Source organism: Lissotriton helveticus, chromosome 10, assembly GCF_964261635.1.
Source record: "Lissotriton helveticus chromosome 10, aLisHel1.1, whole genome shotgun sequence".
Taxonomy (NCBI): Eukaryota; Metazoa; Chordata; class Amphibia; order Caudata; family Salamandridae; genus Lissotriton; species Lissotriton helveticus.
In genome coordinates, this window is record NC_136071.1 from 358,831,015 (window position 1) to 358,847,648 (window position 16,634).

A 16,634-nucleotide genomic window follows, 5' to 3' on the forward strand; every position below is an offset into this window, starting at 1 on the left:
ATCTATCACGCCAGCTTTGCATGAGGCACGAGAGGAGTAGCTATCCCCTGGCGATCACCAAAATACACCTAGACCCTGTGTGTAGGTGTGTGGGATTGGAAGGGGAGGTAGAAGGAACACAACTTAACCTTCTCAGTTTCTATGTGATGCTGCAGGCGCCTCAGTGTGCAATGGAGGCATTTTGCGCAATACTTGAGGGGTTTCCCCAGGGTATTACAGTCATTGCCGGGGTTTCAACGCTGTTCCTGTGTGCACTTAGATACGATGGAAGACCCGATGCCCCACAGATTACAATCTACAAAAGTTTTACGTGCTTGGACTGAGATGCTTGGCCTCTGTAATTTATGGAGGGTCTGGCACACTGGGCCAAAGGAATACACCCACACCTCTGCCACCCACAAGACCCTCTCGCATATCGATCTGTTCTTCTTACCGGCCCCAGACACCCTGTGTGCCACAAGTGTAAATATTGTTAATCGAGGTATCTCGGACCATTCGCCTGTCCACCTTTGCCTGGGGTTTCCCTCTGTGGCCTGACGGCCGATGTGGCACCTTAATGCCTGGTATCTCACAGACCCTGAATGTAAAGACTTATTAACCTTAGAACCTGAGGCCTATTGCAAATATAACTTAGGCACAGTGGCGTCCGCGTCACACTTTGTAAAGGCCAGGAAAGCAACTCTTAAGGGCCTAGTGAAAGGCACCTAGTTACATCAAGACTCGCCTGACCCCATATACACCGTCCAGGGTGTTAAGATCTGCCGAAGCAACTATGCTCACGCAACCCCGGTTCAGATTGGCGACGGTGGGCGGTCGTGCCATTTCCAACACCCTTCCAGGGGTCTGGAACAGTCTACCGGTGAACCTGCGCAAAGAACCCAATTTGCTGACCTTTCGGAAGAAGCTGAAGACGGTTCTGTTCCAGAAAGCTTGGGGAGGGCTATAAATCGCCTGTAGTGTTCCTTTTGGTTCCTGTGGTGTTTACTGGACAAGCGCTTAGAGACCCCTGGGTTATATAGCGCTATATAAATCGAAATAAATAAATAAATAAATAAATAGTGAAAGCCCACATCCACCAAAAAGAATGGGTGTGCCTAGACCAAACTCTTTAGCTGAAGACTACTCAACAGGTATATGAAAACAGGGACATATTGGGCAAAGTCTTTTCTGGATGGCCAGCTCACAGTTGCTGTCCAGGTTTGCCCTGAAACAGTGAATGACACGGGACAGCAACAGACCTCAGCGGTAAATATCGCAAAGATGTTTGCTTCTCACTATCGCTCCTTTTATACCTGCGCACCCTGGGGGCCTCATTTATGAAAAGTGACGCATCGCTGCGTGAAAACAGCGATGCGTCACTTTTCACTGCGCTCTCCCTGCGACATGATTGATGCGTCATATTTATAATATGACGCATCATGTCGCAAGGAGTTACAGATACGTCAGTATTTCTGACGTATCTGTAGGCGCAAAAGTGACGCATTGCTGGAGTGTGTCACAAAAGTGACGCAACTCCAGCAATGCTTCCTTTCACATGGGGAAAGCCCCATGTGAAAGGGCTTGCGTCAGTCTTACGCCTGCTGTGAGGCAGGCGCAAGATATTGACGCAGCAGCATCCTAAAAGGGACGCAGTGAAATCTCATAGATTTCACTGCGTCACTATTACGAGGCTTTTTGCGGGTGAACGCCCCCTCTGCATACATTATACCTGACGCAGGTATAATGTAGCGCAGGGGTTTACAAAGTGACGCATCTGCTTAGATGCGTCACTTTGTAAATAATGCGCATCAGGAGGCATGTTTTACGCCGCCGGTGCGTCACAAAAAGTGACGCATCGGAAGCGCAAAACTCACGCACGGCCTCATAAATGAGGCCCCTAGGTCCCCTGTGGAGCGACTACATTCGATTCTTTCCAACATCCCTTTACCCAGAATTGACGGGACACAGCGGCCTGAGTTGGAAGTTCCACTAGCCCTGGAGAAAGTGAGCGACGCCCCCTCAGACCTGAATACTGGAAAAACGCAGGGCCTGGAAAGATTCCCGGCAGAACTCTTCCTGCAAGTTTCACAATGTGCTGACTCCTCACCTGCACAGCCTATATTCAGAAGAGCCGACCAGGGTTGGGTTTTTATCAGAGATGGACCTATCCCTGATAGTCCTAATGCATAAACTGGAAAGGCCACGTGATTGATGCTCCACCTATAGACCCATTTTTATTAATCATCATCATCAGATCACTTTATTCGGGTTTTGCATAAAACCATAAAAAGCAAGTAAAACAATATGTGTAAGTAAAAAGTATCTCAGGGTAAGAATCCACTAAATAACATTAGGTGCTACACATAAAAACAATCTATAAAAAGATACAAGATCCCTACAGGTACTCAGTGCAACACTACAATACATTCAGGGTCACATCGTGGCCATCCCTTGTGTACCTCTAACAGCTAATCACAACAAGGTCTGAGCCTACCAGCTGATTTTAAAACATCAAGGACGTAAAAAACAGTGTTGCCAGATAACTTTTGAAAAAAATTGAAGGTAGGGCACGCCTGACTGAACTTGAGCTTTTTCAAAATGGGAATAATAAAAGTTTCCGGGGTATCTCAAAATAACTACTAAACATTAGAAAATGGAGCATGTCCTGTGGCGACTTACCGTCGCAGCCACAGACGTGAGGCTCTGACCCCTATTACACCCACATGGCTGTGCCAGCAGGAGATGAAAGAGATCAACCCGAAACATAGTCAATAAAAAACGATCGTAAGTACTTATAAACCTTAAAAGATATGGTTTAGTGGTTTGCACGGTTTTCAGGATGACAAATTTGCATACGCTAGACTTCATCAGCTCCCGTACTTCCCTATCTAAGGCCCACTGACACCCTTGCCCACTCCAAGTCATTCTTATTCACCGTTTCTGGGTTGGATAATCGGTCAGTTCTTCCCAAGCTCGAGAAGCATCCTTTGTATAATTGAGCAAGGGGATTCGGTGGGCATGGTCAAGGGCCATACAATCCTTCAGGATCAAGTATTCAATGTTATCCCCTGACTCAGCCAGGTGTTTAACCACAAAAATAGCAGACGAAAGGCCAACAGGTCCGAAAGGTAAGACACACCCAGCTCTTCGTGTGCTTCTAGGGTTGAGGTTCCATGGGCCACACAAAGAAGACATCTTAGGAAGCCCTTTTCAACTACTTGTAATTCCTCGTGGGCAGTATGTCCCCAGATTTCACTACCATAGGAAACTTTGGCTATGTACTTTGCCCCGTATATCTGCAGATCAGTCTTCTTCCTAATCTCAAGGCAAAATAAAAGATGGCTGTATTGGCCGATATTAAATCTCCCTTCTTTCTCTGTTTTTATTGGCCCCCATTTCATATTATCATCTAACAGGACACCTCGGTAGGAAAAAAAATATGTACGCGGGACCTGAACAAATCCAACCTGAAAGCAATAGTGCTTTCTTGTACAAGGTCTCACCTGCATCACATAAGATTTCAAATTGTTTATCAGCAGGTCCAGTTCTTCCAAAAATGAGGCAAATGCATTACGTAAAGTTTGCAAACCTGTTTTGGTCCGGGCCATAAAGACAGCGTCATGCACGTACATTTTATTAATCAATACCGAGTTGAAACTCTACGCTAAGATTCCTGCCCATTGGCATCTCATAGTACTGCCAAACCTGGTCCATGTGGACCAGTGCAGCGTTATGCCTTCTTGTAGCTCTCACTACTGTATCCGGTAGCTACACCTGTAGTTGGCCCGCAAACACAAGCATTCTGGTCCAGGGGAGTTGCTCTTGGATGACTTTGAGAAAGCATTTGACACTGTTTACTGGACATACTTAGATGCTGTGATGGTAAGCATGAGCTATGATCCATGGTTACGATGCTCTGTAGGTATCCTGTACTCCTTCCATAGTCACCCATGTCAGCGTCAATGGGGTGCTGTAGGTTCCCTTTCCGGTTCTAAGGGGAACGAGACAGGGATGCCCCTGTCTCCCCTCCTCTTTGCCTTGTCCATTGAGCCTCTGGTTTGTCTTTTCTGCTGTGATGCCCAGCTGTGGGGCTGGAGCTGGGGGATGGGATGTTTAGAGCGGATCGCTTAATATTGGCAAACAACATCCTCTTCTACCTTAATCACTGCCAGGAGTCCAGCCCTGACTACTCTCATTCTTGACTTATTTGGGGACGCTTTTTGCTTCTGACCCAACTGTCCCAAATCCATTGTGATCCTTATGGATGAGGGTGCAGAGATGGATTCCGTGCAGGCACCATCCCTGAGGTGAATCAATTTCCACTATCTGAGAGTTTTTATGTGTGGAGCCCAATCTAACCTGGAACCTAAATCTGAAACCATTGGCAGCACGTATAAAAGAGGACTTTTAACACTGGGCGACACTCCAGCTAGGGATTCTTGGCCAAGTTGCTCTTTTTAAGATGAAGATCCTTCCTCACTTCTTATATGCCTTGCAAAAGTTTTCATCTGGTTCCACAGCTTGACCACAACCGTATGAATCTTTCTATGGGTGAATATTCACCCTTGCATAGCTCTTGATAAATGCTTCCGGTCCACCTACGACAGGAGGCAGGGCATGCCTGATATTGAGTTATACTACTGGGCTGTTCAACTGTTAGTGATTAATGAACGGCTTAACAGGAGGTGGGGAGACCCTGCCTCCGAAGTTGAGCTCTCAATCTTAAGCTTACCCAGCATCTTGCATTTGCTGTACGGGGAACGATCCCGAAAGACCTACCCATTGCGACCTGAGTGGTCCTGCAGATGTGGAGGACAGTGACTTGAATGATGGGTTGGTATGGGTGGCCCACCCGGCTGACACATCTCTGAAGAGGCACATGGCTCTGTCAGGCCACCAGGGTGGAGCGGTTTGCCAAATGGGACAAGATTGGGATTATCACTGTTGTTTTATTTTTTGGGCACTGTTCAGCGATTAATACTTTCAGGATATGCATTCAATTTTCTCCTTATTCAATACACAATTCCATAAATACCTTCAGCTGTTCAATCCTCCCTTTTACAGAATCTTCCAGACTTCAACCTTTCTTTTTTTTATTTTTTATTTTATTTTAATTATTTTATTAGCCATAAATACAATACAATATGTCAAAAACAAACACCCAAGTAGATACAATTAACACAACCCAACATAAGTACAAGAGAGCACAAAGGATACAACTTACAGCCCTTTCAAGGCCAAGCTCCTACTAGGCCCACCAGGGAATGGGGGCATCTTTCAAATCCCTGATCCTTAACTCGCCAGATAGGTTTTCCCACCTTAAACTAAAGTGGGAGGGCACCCTGGATAATGCAGACTGGAGATATGCACGGATGGCCCCTCTCACCCTAAGCATTTCTTCACTGCTCCATGTTATACAACTGAACTACCTCCACCCTACATATTGAACCCCCTGCAGGCTTTGGTACGCAGGCTTCTCACCATCTCCCAGCTGTCATCAATGTGCCTCCCCAGATGCCGACTTCTTTCATGCAGTGCACTTCTGCCTGGTAATTGCACTTTTTGGCAATCTCTTGAACAATAGATTGTTGGGGTCCTTGAGGCCCCTCTTGCTTAACCAACAAGGTGTCCTTTTTGGGGATTCTGGATGATCTGGGGTTTACGCGAGTGAAGCACACTCTGGTAGGACTGGCCACACTTCTAGCCAAAAGAGACATTGTCCACCACTAGTCACGTAAACCATCACCCATATTCTCGTAGTGGAGGAGGGTGATGGACTGCTGCACCTAGAGGGAGGAGCTGATCTAAAGAGTGATGGGCTGTCTTAATAAACATGCAAAGGTCTGGGGTGTCTGGTGGGACTATTCAGGGTTTTTTGGTGCATATAAGACTCCATTCGTTATGATTTGTAGTTGATGGACCATCATAGATCTGTTCTATGTTATTGTTGCCTGGGATGATATGCTGGGCTCCAGTCATGGCCGGCATGTCTCATGGGTGGTGGGGCTTATTTTACCATGCCAAGAGTTCAATTACGTATGTTATAAAAAACTTGTGTTTGAAGCCCGAACTTCTCCGATGTGTGTCAGCCTAGGACCCATCCCTTCAATGTGACTTCACAAGGCTAAAAACATACAACAAACATTTTTTCACTGTACAGATTTTTTTTACAAATTCCAATTGTATTTTAATGTGATCTCAAATAGTATTATTTATTCACTTCTGGACCAAATGTGTATTTGTCATAATATTTTGAAACGTATTCTGTTTCTCCTTGGTGAGTAGCATACAGTGTTGTATAACAATGTATTCTCTTGCAGAACTCTCCTTCATTTTACAAGCACTTATCCTTTCTTAAGCCCATCACCAAGGCATTCTGGTAAATGTAGTCCTCATCACTCATAGTTCAATACTGTTGAGCAAGGGGAAGCAGCTTGTGTCATACTGGTATTCCCACACTGGACATGCTCAACACCGTAGTGTCCCAATCTTCAATTTTGCAGGATGTCACAGTGACAATCCATCCTTTCCATGGATGAAATAATCCAGGTTCTTACCCGAGTTCTAGGTTCAGCAAAAAAGAGTGCATCCTTGGTTTATTTATATAAAACATAGGATCTCAGCATTGCACTCAGCATTGTACACAGGGGCCATATTCTGCTGAAGACAACACATTAGGTGCAGACAATATACACAATTCTCTGGAATTTAGCTAAGGAATTAGCATCTCTTACACCAATTTTATAATATTTTATGTTCCCACAGTGCCATATCAAAGCACATGCTGCCAGGCCAGTTTCAATCTTGCCCCAGTGAGCGGAGAAAATATTAATGACTCTTAAATTGGCCAGGTCCAACAACCTCTGAATGCTAAAGCAAATATAATTTCTGGGAAGTCTGCTGAACTCCCCTCTGCCCTGGCGCACTTAAAGCAAACTTCACATAGTCAATAATTTACTTTGGCTTTTCCCCTGACACATAGGTCAGTTTGCTTTGTGATCAATAGGCAATGGTTTGTCTGACAAATAATCATACCCTTGTAGATTCTGCCAACTTGAGAAAGTAAATCCTCCCCAAGCATACATAAAAACTCATTGGCATAAATTTATGCCTGGATTGGTCTGTCCTGACAGAGATAGATAAACAAACGTGACTCTTTTAAGCGGCACCATGGTGAGCTGGAATCCTATTTTTGAAGACCAGGTAGATGTATAAGGTAACGCATTGGTCCAGAAAAAACATGAACCAGACGATGAAGCACTTCAACAAGTGACATTGCTATGAATACACTGTTTTACCTATCATAAGCATCTGGAAGGTAGTAGCTAGGTGGCAAAGCACAGATGTTTGAAATTGGGTTACTGGTTTACTGGGGTATGAGGCCTGGTCAGCATTTTGTCATTGTACATGTTTAAAAAAAAATCCAATTGTATTATTTTAATGTGATCCCAAATAGTATTATTTATTCATTTTTGGACCAAATGTGTAGTTGTCATAATGTTTTGAAATGTATTCTGTTTCTCCTTGGTGAGTAGCATACAGTGTTGTGTAACAATTTAGACTCTGGCAGCACACTCGTTCAGTTTAAATGCGCTTGTCCGTTCTTGAGCACAGTACCAAGGCATTCTGGTATATGTAGTCCTTATCGCTCATAGTTCAATACTGTGGAGCAAAGGGAAGCTTTGTGTCACACAGGTATTCCCACACTGGACATGCAGGGCACCATAGTGTCGCTATCTTCAATTCTGTGGAATGTCACATTGACAATCCATCCTTTCCAGAGATTAATTAATCCAGGTTCTTACTCCAGTTCTAGGTTCGGCAAAAAAAGGGTGCATGCCTGGTTTATTTGTATAAAACATAGGATCTCAGCATTGCTAACAGCATTGTTGGCAGGGGGGCACATTCTGCTGAAGCCAAACCATTAGTCACTGACAATATACACAGTTCTCTGGGAGTTAGCTAAGGAATTAGCATCTCTTACAGCAGTGTTATAATATGTTATGTTCCACAGTGATATATCAAAGCACATGTTGCCAGGCCAGTTTCAATCTTGCCCGAGTGTGCGTAGAAAATATTAAATGCCTCTTGAATTGGCCAGGTCCAACCATCTCTCAATTCTAAAGTAAATATCATTGCTGGGAAGTCTGCTGAACTCCCCTCTGCCCTGGCACCCTTAAAGCAAACTTCACATAGTCAATAATTTACCTTGGCGTTTCGAGTGACATATAGGTCAGTTTGCTTTGCTAATAAATAGGCAATGGCTTGTTTGCCAAATGATCATCCCATTGTAGATGCTGACAACTTAAGAAAGTTAATCCTTCCCAAGCATACATAAAAGCTAATTGACATACATGTATGTCTGGATTGGTCTGCCCAGACAGAGGTAGATGAACAAAAATTACTCTTTTGCATAGCCACTTGGTGAATTGGGATCCTATTATGTAAGAACCGGTAGATGTATAAGGTAACCCGTTGGTCAAGAAAAACCAGACGATGAAGCACTTCAACAAGTGACATTCCTATAAATACACTGTTTTACCCATCATAAGCATCAGGAAGGTAGTAGCTATGTGGAAAAGCAGAGACATGTTAGAAACTGGGTTGCTGGTTGACTGGGGTATGAGACCTGGTCAAACAGCAACCATAATCCCAGTCAGGGTAAGAGGCAGCCAAACTCTAAATTAACATGTGCTCACTCTCTTATAGCTTGGCACAGAGCAGTCAGGTTAAACCTAGAGGCAAAGTGTAAAGTATTTATGCAACATTTCAAACAGTAAATTAGTGAAAGAACCACATAAAAGATCCCACACCAGGGTTAGGATAATAGAGTAGGTTGTAATAAAGAAAACAAGACAAAAACGACAAAAATTAAATTAGCCAAATCAGAGTTATTGAAGTTTAAAGTTTTTAGCGAAATCTAGCGCCAAAAAGCACAAAGCGCTACAGGGGGATATCTGGTCGTGCCGGACTGGGACAAAGTCACCAGTTTAGGCTGACCACGATGGAGCTTGGGCCGGGTACAGGGACCCAGTTAGGAATTCTGAACAGGGTACCTTAAGTGCATGGATGTGGAGTGTTGTGTGGATCCACCTTGTAGATGCGTCACACAGCAGAGGCAATGCGTCAGTTTTGAGACGCAGCGAGGCTGTGTGTCCAGCTCCTGCTGCGTCGAGGATCCTGCCGATGGGACTTGCAATGTGAAGTCCAGTGTTGAAGATGTGAGGTGCAGCCAAGGCGTTGCTTTGGTTCAGATGAGTGGCGAAGCTACGATATGGTACTCGGCGTCGCCCTTGAGGCGGCTGTCAAAGAGGGATGCAAAGAGCTTGCACCGGAAAATGCATCGCGCAGCGGAGGTCCCTAAGGTGAGGTGTCAGTCCCATATGTGGGAGGCGGCAGCAAGTCACGTCTTTTTCAGCTGAGTACACGCATCGGTTCTACACGGGGATGTGTCGCTCATCAGAGAACATGCGTTGATTCTGCTGGTAAGCACCTTGGCCCAACTTTCAAGGGTCCAGGACTTGGGTGGCACCACTTGGCAGGGTAGACTCACAGATGGCAGAGTCTAGGTACAGGGGTTGGAAGCCTGTTATGTAACTGAGGCTTCAGATTAGGAGGCCCGCCAACTAGCCCTTGGAGTCACTCTTGTTTCTGGGATCAAGTGATTCAGGTCCAGTCCTTCTCACCCAGGCCCGAGGGCAGCAGGCCAGCAGGTAAGCACATCAAAGCAAGCGTCTGTAGAGTAGCAGTCCAGCAGAGTGGCAGGCCTTCAGCAGCACAGCAGCCATTCTTCCTGGAAGAGCATCCACAGGTCCAGAAGTGTACTGTCATGGTGGATCTGAGGTCCAGTACTTATACCAAATGGTGCCTTTGAAGTGGGGGGGACTTCAAAGAAATTACTTTGAGGTGCACAGAGGTCCTCCCTTATTACCCTGTTCCAGACTCACTACAGGTGAATTTGCAGCCCTTTGTGTGTGTACAGGACGCAGCCTATTCAGGTGTAAGTGAGGCTATGCCCAGCTCCTCCATACGTTCCTGCCAGAGATGGCTGATTGAGACACGCCTAAGCTCCCATTGTGTGCGGCTGTGTAGGAATACACAAAGCCCGACTATTAACTACACCCAGTCATGTTATCAGAGACAGGCACCAAATGGATAAAGCAGAAAAATGGCAACTTTCTAAAAGTGGATTTTCAGAATAGCAATTTGAAATCCAGCTTCACCATAAGTTTGGATTTTAAATTGTGATTCGAGAGACACCAGACATGAAGGGTTTATCTCTTCCCAGTTGGAATTTACACTTATAAAAAGTAATAAGGTAATCCCAATGTTATCCTATGGGAGAGATAGACCTTGCAGTAGTTAAAAACGAGTATGAGAGCTTTTCACTACCAGGACATGTAAACTTAAAAGTATATATCCTGCCTTTTAAATACATGGCACCCTGCTCTTTGGGTTACCCAGAGCCTACCTTAGGGGTGACTTATATATATAAAAATGGGAAGGTTTGGGCCAGCTAAAAGGTTTATTTTGATTATATCAGTGGTAGAATGCACTTCGATGTATAAACAAAATTATCAATAAATTTGACGAATGCTCAAAGGCAAAGTTTTGGTGTGCCACACTGGTGCATGCTCTGTCCAAAAACACGTAGATATACCATGTTGCTGGCTGGAGCCCAAAGGTGCTCCAGGCTCAAAATATAAAACCGACAGGGATAGGCCACTATGATCAACTGTCTTAGTCTATTTGATACATTTTTTTGTCTTTAATCAATTTTGTTTTTCTTTCTTAAATATTTTGTTCAGAGACACAAGTGACAATAAAGTGGTTCCCACTGATGTACTGAGTGACCACTGTGCTGCAAAAAAGAGTGAGTAACCTCTAATGCTTCTATTACCATGTGTCCTACAATAACTGTTACCTTTACTCTGATGTATGCTATTTTTTATCAAACTTGATTCTAGGATGCAAACTATCCTGATAGGACAGAAATATAAACATTGATTGTATGAGCGATAGAATGTACTTCAATGTGTGAACAAAATTATCAATGAATTTAACAGATGCTCAGAAAAATTTGACGGATTGTGAATTGATACACGTTGCAGAAATAAGCCTGGATTAGCTTTTCTCATGCATTTGAATATTGAAAAGACTGTCTCCCAAAAAGTACTGAAGAAAACATTGTAGAAAGAAGAAACATTGATTAAAAAGAAAACAATTGATTTAGTTGTACTAAAACTGTTGATCATATTGACCCATGCCTGTCGGTTGTGCATCTTGGGTCTGGTGTACATTAGAGCATGAGCTAGCACCAGAGTATATACGTGTGTTTTTCGACAGAGCACGTACCAGGGTTGCACACTGAAACTTTGCCTTTGAGCATTCATCAAATTCAACCATGATTCTGTTTACACATTGGAGTGCATCTATCAACTACATCACCCACAGCATCATGCTCCGGTAGGCAGCAGGAAGCTGTACGAGTGAAGAGGCCATTGGGAGTGAGCTGTGATGGTCGAAACACCACTGGGGAGACTGCGTCACTCATAAATCCCTGATTCCAAAGTGCATAAGAGGGCACAGGGTTCCCGCAGGCAGCAGGGGGCTGTACAAGTGAGGATGCCGTTGGTGGTGAGCCGTGTTGATTGAGACACTGCTGGGGGGAGACTACATCGCCCATACTTCCTTATTCCACAGCGCATAAGATGGCACCATACTCCCGCAGCACGGAACACGATCTAGTGAAGCCCTGGGCAAGTATGGGTCTGTCCCATGGGCATCCACAGAATTGTTTCCTTGGGGGGGGGCGCTAACCTGGCAAATGAAGGGGCGTGGCTAATGTTAATCAATAGGGGCGGGGCTAAAATGGCAGACAATCAGGATCGGGTAATGCTCAGGCCAAGCTGAGAAAAAAAGTGGTGAATTCTGCATTTGAAACTGGACAACAATTAGAGCACACATATGAACCCTAATATTACACTCTGTCCCCTTAAAACTCATACATTCCCTAATCCCTGAAATTAGCCCCCTGGCACCCCAAAACCCATAACCCATACCCGCCCTGACCCCTAAAATTGTCCCCCTGGTACCCCAAAACCCATACCCGCCCTGAACCCTAAAATGTCCCCCCTTGCAACCCAAAACCCATACCCACCCTGAACCCTAAAATTACCCCCTGGTATCACAAAACCCATACCCACCCTGAACCCTAAAATTACCCATCCCCCCCAAAACTCATACCCGCCCTGAACCCTAACATTACCCCTGGCACCCCAAAACCCATATCCACCCTGAACCCTAACATTTCCTCTAGCACCCCAAACCCCATACTCGCCCTGAACCCTCAAATTACCCCTGGCACCACAAAACTCATACCCACCTTGAACCCTAAAATTATCCCTGCCACCCCAAAACCCATACCCGCCCTAAACCCTAAAATTACCCCACTGGCATGCCAAAAGCTGAACGCTATGGGGCAGATTTACAAGCCACTGCGCCACTTTTGCGTCACTATTAACATGGGAAAAGTGTCGCAAAAGTGGCCCAAGGGGCTTGTAAATCTACCCCTACAAGCTTACACTACATTCGTATATTCGGAGGGGACTGTCCACCATGAGGTATACATGCATGTAAGTCTAAAACACTGTAACCTAGATATGCAGCCAGTAGGTAATGCTGGTGGTGCTGCAGAATGCATTAAAGTTACTGGAACTTACTTAAAAACTGCTGCCTGCTCTTCTGATACTATTCGGTGGAGTTGGGCTGATCAGCAGCACTGTCGTCCTGGCATCTAGCCCCTCCCGAAGGTCTCACTTTCTAGATAGTTGTTGGTCAAATGTCTCCTGGATTCTCCTTGCCTGGGCCTCCTCTGCTTCTTCGTCTCTGCCCTTGGATGCAAAAAGAGGCAGATCCATGGCCCTGTTCACCATTTCTCTGGTGAGCAGCGCCATGGATGTGTATACAAGTGCACAGACAGCAGGGTGAAAGGGATGGCAATGCAGGTGACGCTTTTCCTTTGTAAAGTCATTCCTGCTGGCGTCATAGCCCATGGTTTGCTGTCTGTGCACTTGTATGGATACACACCTATACAAGTGCACAAACAGCAAACCCTGGGCTATGATGCCAGCAGAAATTCCTATACAATAGAAAAGCGACACCATCCCTTTCCCCTTGCTGTGCACATCTTCCCTCTCCCACGCCATGACCAGGCAGCTAGAAGTGGTGATTTGTCATTCTGAGGGGTGTGAATGTTATAAGAATGTGTGTGCCCGGCTGAGACAGCTTCCCGGCACACCACACACACACAGCCGCACCCGAGTACTTCACACAGGTCTTTAAAAGACCGAAATTTGAGGGAGAGGAGTTGACGTGAGGTTTAAAAGAGGGGTGAACAAGGGATTGAAGACACTGAGTGGTGACCGTGATGGGGCAGACATTTAATGCAGTTTCCTTTACAAATAGGTTTATTGTACAAATCTAATTTGACATACTCGCAGACAGCAAATGCTGCTGCCTTTCCATGGTGTCTGAAAGTTTTTTTCAGGACGTTGGGTCGACGAAATGATCGGGTTATTTTCTTCCTTCATGTGGTGGTGATGAGTGGGTTGCAGGGCGCCTGCACTTGTCTCCTCTGTCATTGGTAGCCCCCTTTATCTGAACGCCAAGGATCACCGCCCCCCCAACCACCGGTACCTGGAGGGGTCGCTTTGATGCCTAGAGTGACCAACTGGCATGGGTGCAAATTCAGGAGAGTGAGTGTAAAAATTCAGTACAAAGAGTCAAAATTCAGGACAAAAGGTAAGGTTTAAAGACACATCAGAGAAGGGTGCGCAATAGTATATAAGTAAGTAAATAGACAACCACTAAAGTACAAGTGAAAATAAGTTTATATTAGGTTGAGACAATTGTGCACTTCATGGTTTGTCAGTATACGTGCAGCTTTAAGCAAATGTGCAGGTCTTTTTATGGTAACAAAACTGCCCCCACCTTTCCAGCTCCCAGAGAAAATGCCTGATGCCCGTTCCGGCCAGTCTGGCCTTGATAGCACCCTCCAATGGCGCCCCTCATCTTCACATAGACCTTCTCTCATGTGTATTTAATTTCTTGTATAGTGCTACTCATCCCAAATATGTGGGGCAGAGTTTTGGAGTGTGTTACAACACACACATATTATATAGAGACAATCACTCATATAAATGAGAAAGTCAATATATAGGAAATGTTGCTTAGGATAATGGGGCTTACAATGTGTAATCATACTTTCATCCATCATTCAGTCTTTCACGATTCATTCTGTCCTTCCATCTGTGTGCCGATCCATGTCCATATTCATCCATTTACAAACCTATCCATCACGTTTCCTTCCATCCATCTGTACACTCATCCATCCACTCTTCCACACATCCATCCATTAACTCATCCATCCAGCCATTCACCTGTTCAGTCATCCATTTACACATCCCCCTTCCTCTTTCAATTCCCCTTTCACTTAGCCATCCATCCTTCCATCCACCCACCCATCCATCTACTCATCCACTCATGAATCCATCCATTGAACCTATCATTCATCTATCCTTTCTCTCATCCATCCACCCTTTCTCTCATCCATCCACCCTTTCACTCCTTCACTCATCTATCCATCCTTTTGTCCATCTACCCGCCCTTTCCCTCACTCATCCAGCCTTACATCCACCCTTTCACTCATCCGTCCATCCATTCACCCTTTCACTTATCAATTCATTAATCCACCCTTTCACTTATCAATTCATCAATCCATCCATCATTTCACTCATCTATCCACCCATTCACTCGCCCGTCATCCACCCTTTCACTCATCCATCCATCCATCGTTTCACTCATCTATCCAGCCATCCATCCATCCACTCATCCCTTAACTTACTTACTCACTCACCTTTTCACATTAATTATGAGACCCATCATGGCCTCCACCCTCGCTGTAGTTCCTAAAGTAAGGGGTGGGGTGGAGCAGGGTTCACTATGCCCCTGCACATAGGCAATCTGAAAAAGTGGAAGGCATGAGTCATGCATGATGCGCAGGGTCTTGACGTGGGGCGACTGTGACATGGTGTTGTTTCCAGAGCTTTCAGTGGGATGAGAAAACTAGGGGGTCTCTTCAAAAGGGTGTTTGATGTAACAAAATGCGTGCCTTAAAACACATAAGCTAAATTTCTGTGCTTAATATAATGTGCCGCCTGACTGGTATTTTTGTTGCTTCTGTCATTGCATCCAGATATATAATACAAGTAACGTTGTTACACCTACAACAAGCCAGAACTATTGGCTTTGTCAATGGTTGTTAGTTGAATAAAATAAAAAAGCAGCAATCATGGTTGCTGTACTAAAACTATAATCCTTTCCTTTCAACTTCTTTCACCGCCTTCCTTTGGCTAAGTGGATTCTCACCTAGCAGCAGCATGGGCGTTTTTGCACTTTCATGTGACAGAATGCCCTGCCCTGGACCGAGGCTGGATGAGGCCACCACATGCTGTGCCAGCCCAGACTGACCCATTGTCATTCTGTATGGGGCAATCAGCCCCACGCAGAATGATAATTGGCGGGGTGGGGCTGCTCTTATGCTCAGAGGAGTGCGAGGCGCCCCATCAGGGAGCTGAGGCCTTTTGCAGGGGAACAGCTCTGTTCCCTGCAATGCTTAAAAGCCCCAGCGTCAGGCCTCACTCCTGGATGCATTGGTACAGATGGGCTTGCGCAGGAGGGGGCAAGGAGAGGCGCTCCAGGGGGGGCAAGCGCCCCTCCTTGCCCCCCCCCTGCGGACGCCCATGGTCTGTCCTGCATCCGTCAGGGGCCGAAGTGGGCCGGGCTGGACCACCCCTCAAACATTTGTAACGTTGAATTGTTGGGAAATATTGTTGGTGAGTAAATTTGAGAAAGCGCAAAGCAAATGGACGTCAGCCCTAACTCTTTCCCAAAGCTGATGGCGAAGTGCAAAAAGACTGCCACACATGTTCCTCATGGGAAATCTCAATTAAATCAGGCAATGAAAGGAGGAAGAAAAACAGCAGCTCCCTTGGGCTCCTTTTTCATGCCAATAATAAGTAAGCTTCACTGTCAGAGGCCCTGGAGCAGAAACTGGCCACCATATTATAACTTCTGACAGCAATTGCACATTTAATGGTTAAATCATCCCCCTGTATTAACTGTGCCAAACATAGATGCTCTGTCTCAGGTGACATAAATAACAGTGCCCTGCCGCTTACTTCCGTGGCCGGAAACTTAGCCCAGCCCGACAGGGCCATTCCCCCAAACCCCCCACTAATCCAATTGTTCACTAATCTGTAAAGGGCAGCAGAGAAATGGTTACTTCTGCAATGCTCTCCTGAAAGGGACATGCCGACCCATGCATATCCCTCCGACCTCCATTTTTGGAAACCATAGGCCAGGGTAACAGGGTCATTGTCCAAGAAAAGGCTGGACTTACAACTGCTAATCCCAACACCGCCATCCTAAATGTACCATCAGAATCTCGCCCATATGCCTTAATACTGGCAGGACTACCTCCTTTGAATTAGGTCTCAAATCGAATCCTGAGAATAGGCCCGAAACAAGGTTGCACACTGGCTAAGAACAAATAAGCACCTTACTGACATTGAAGGGCAAGAAATCTTAAAGGC

At 45.4% G+C, this 16,634-nt stretch overlaps 1 long non-coding RNA gene across 1 annotated transcript in view; it reads left to right on the top strand.

Annotated features, from left to right (window-relative positions):
• Positions 1–10,786: 10,786 nt before the first annotated feature.
• LOC144785200 (uncharacterized) overlaps positions 10,787–16,634 on the top strand; it is a 61,509-nt gene continuing 55,661 nt past the window's right edge. Inside the window, exon 1 of the long non-coding RNA XR_013601809.1 lies at positions 10,787–10,852. This is a non-coding gene — a long non-coding RNA (uncharacterized LOC144785200). The remainder of the gene's footprint in view (positions 10,853–16,634) is intronic.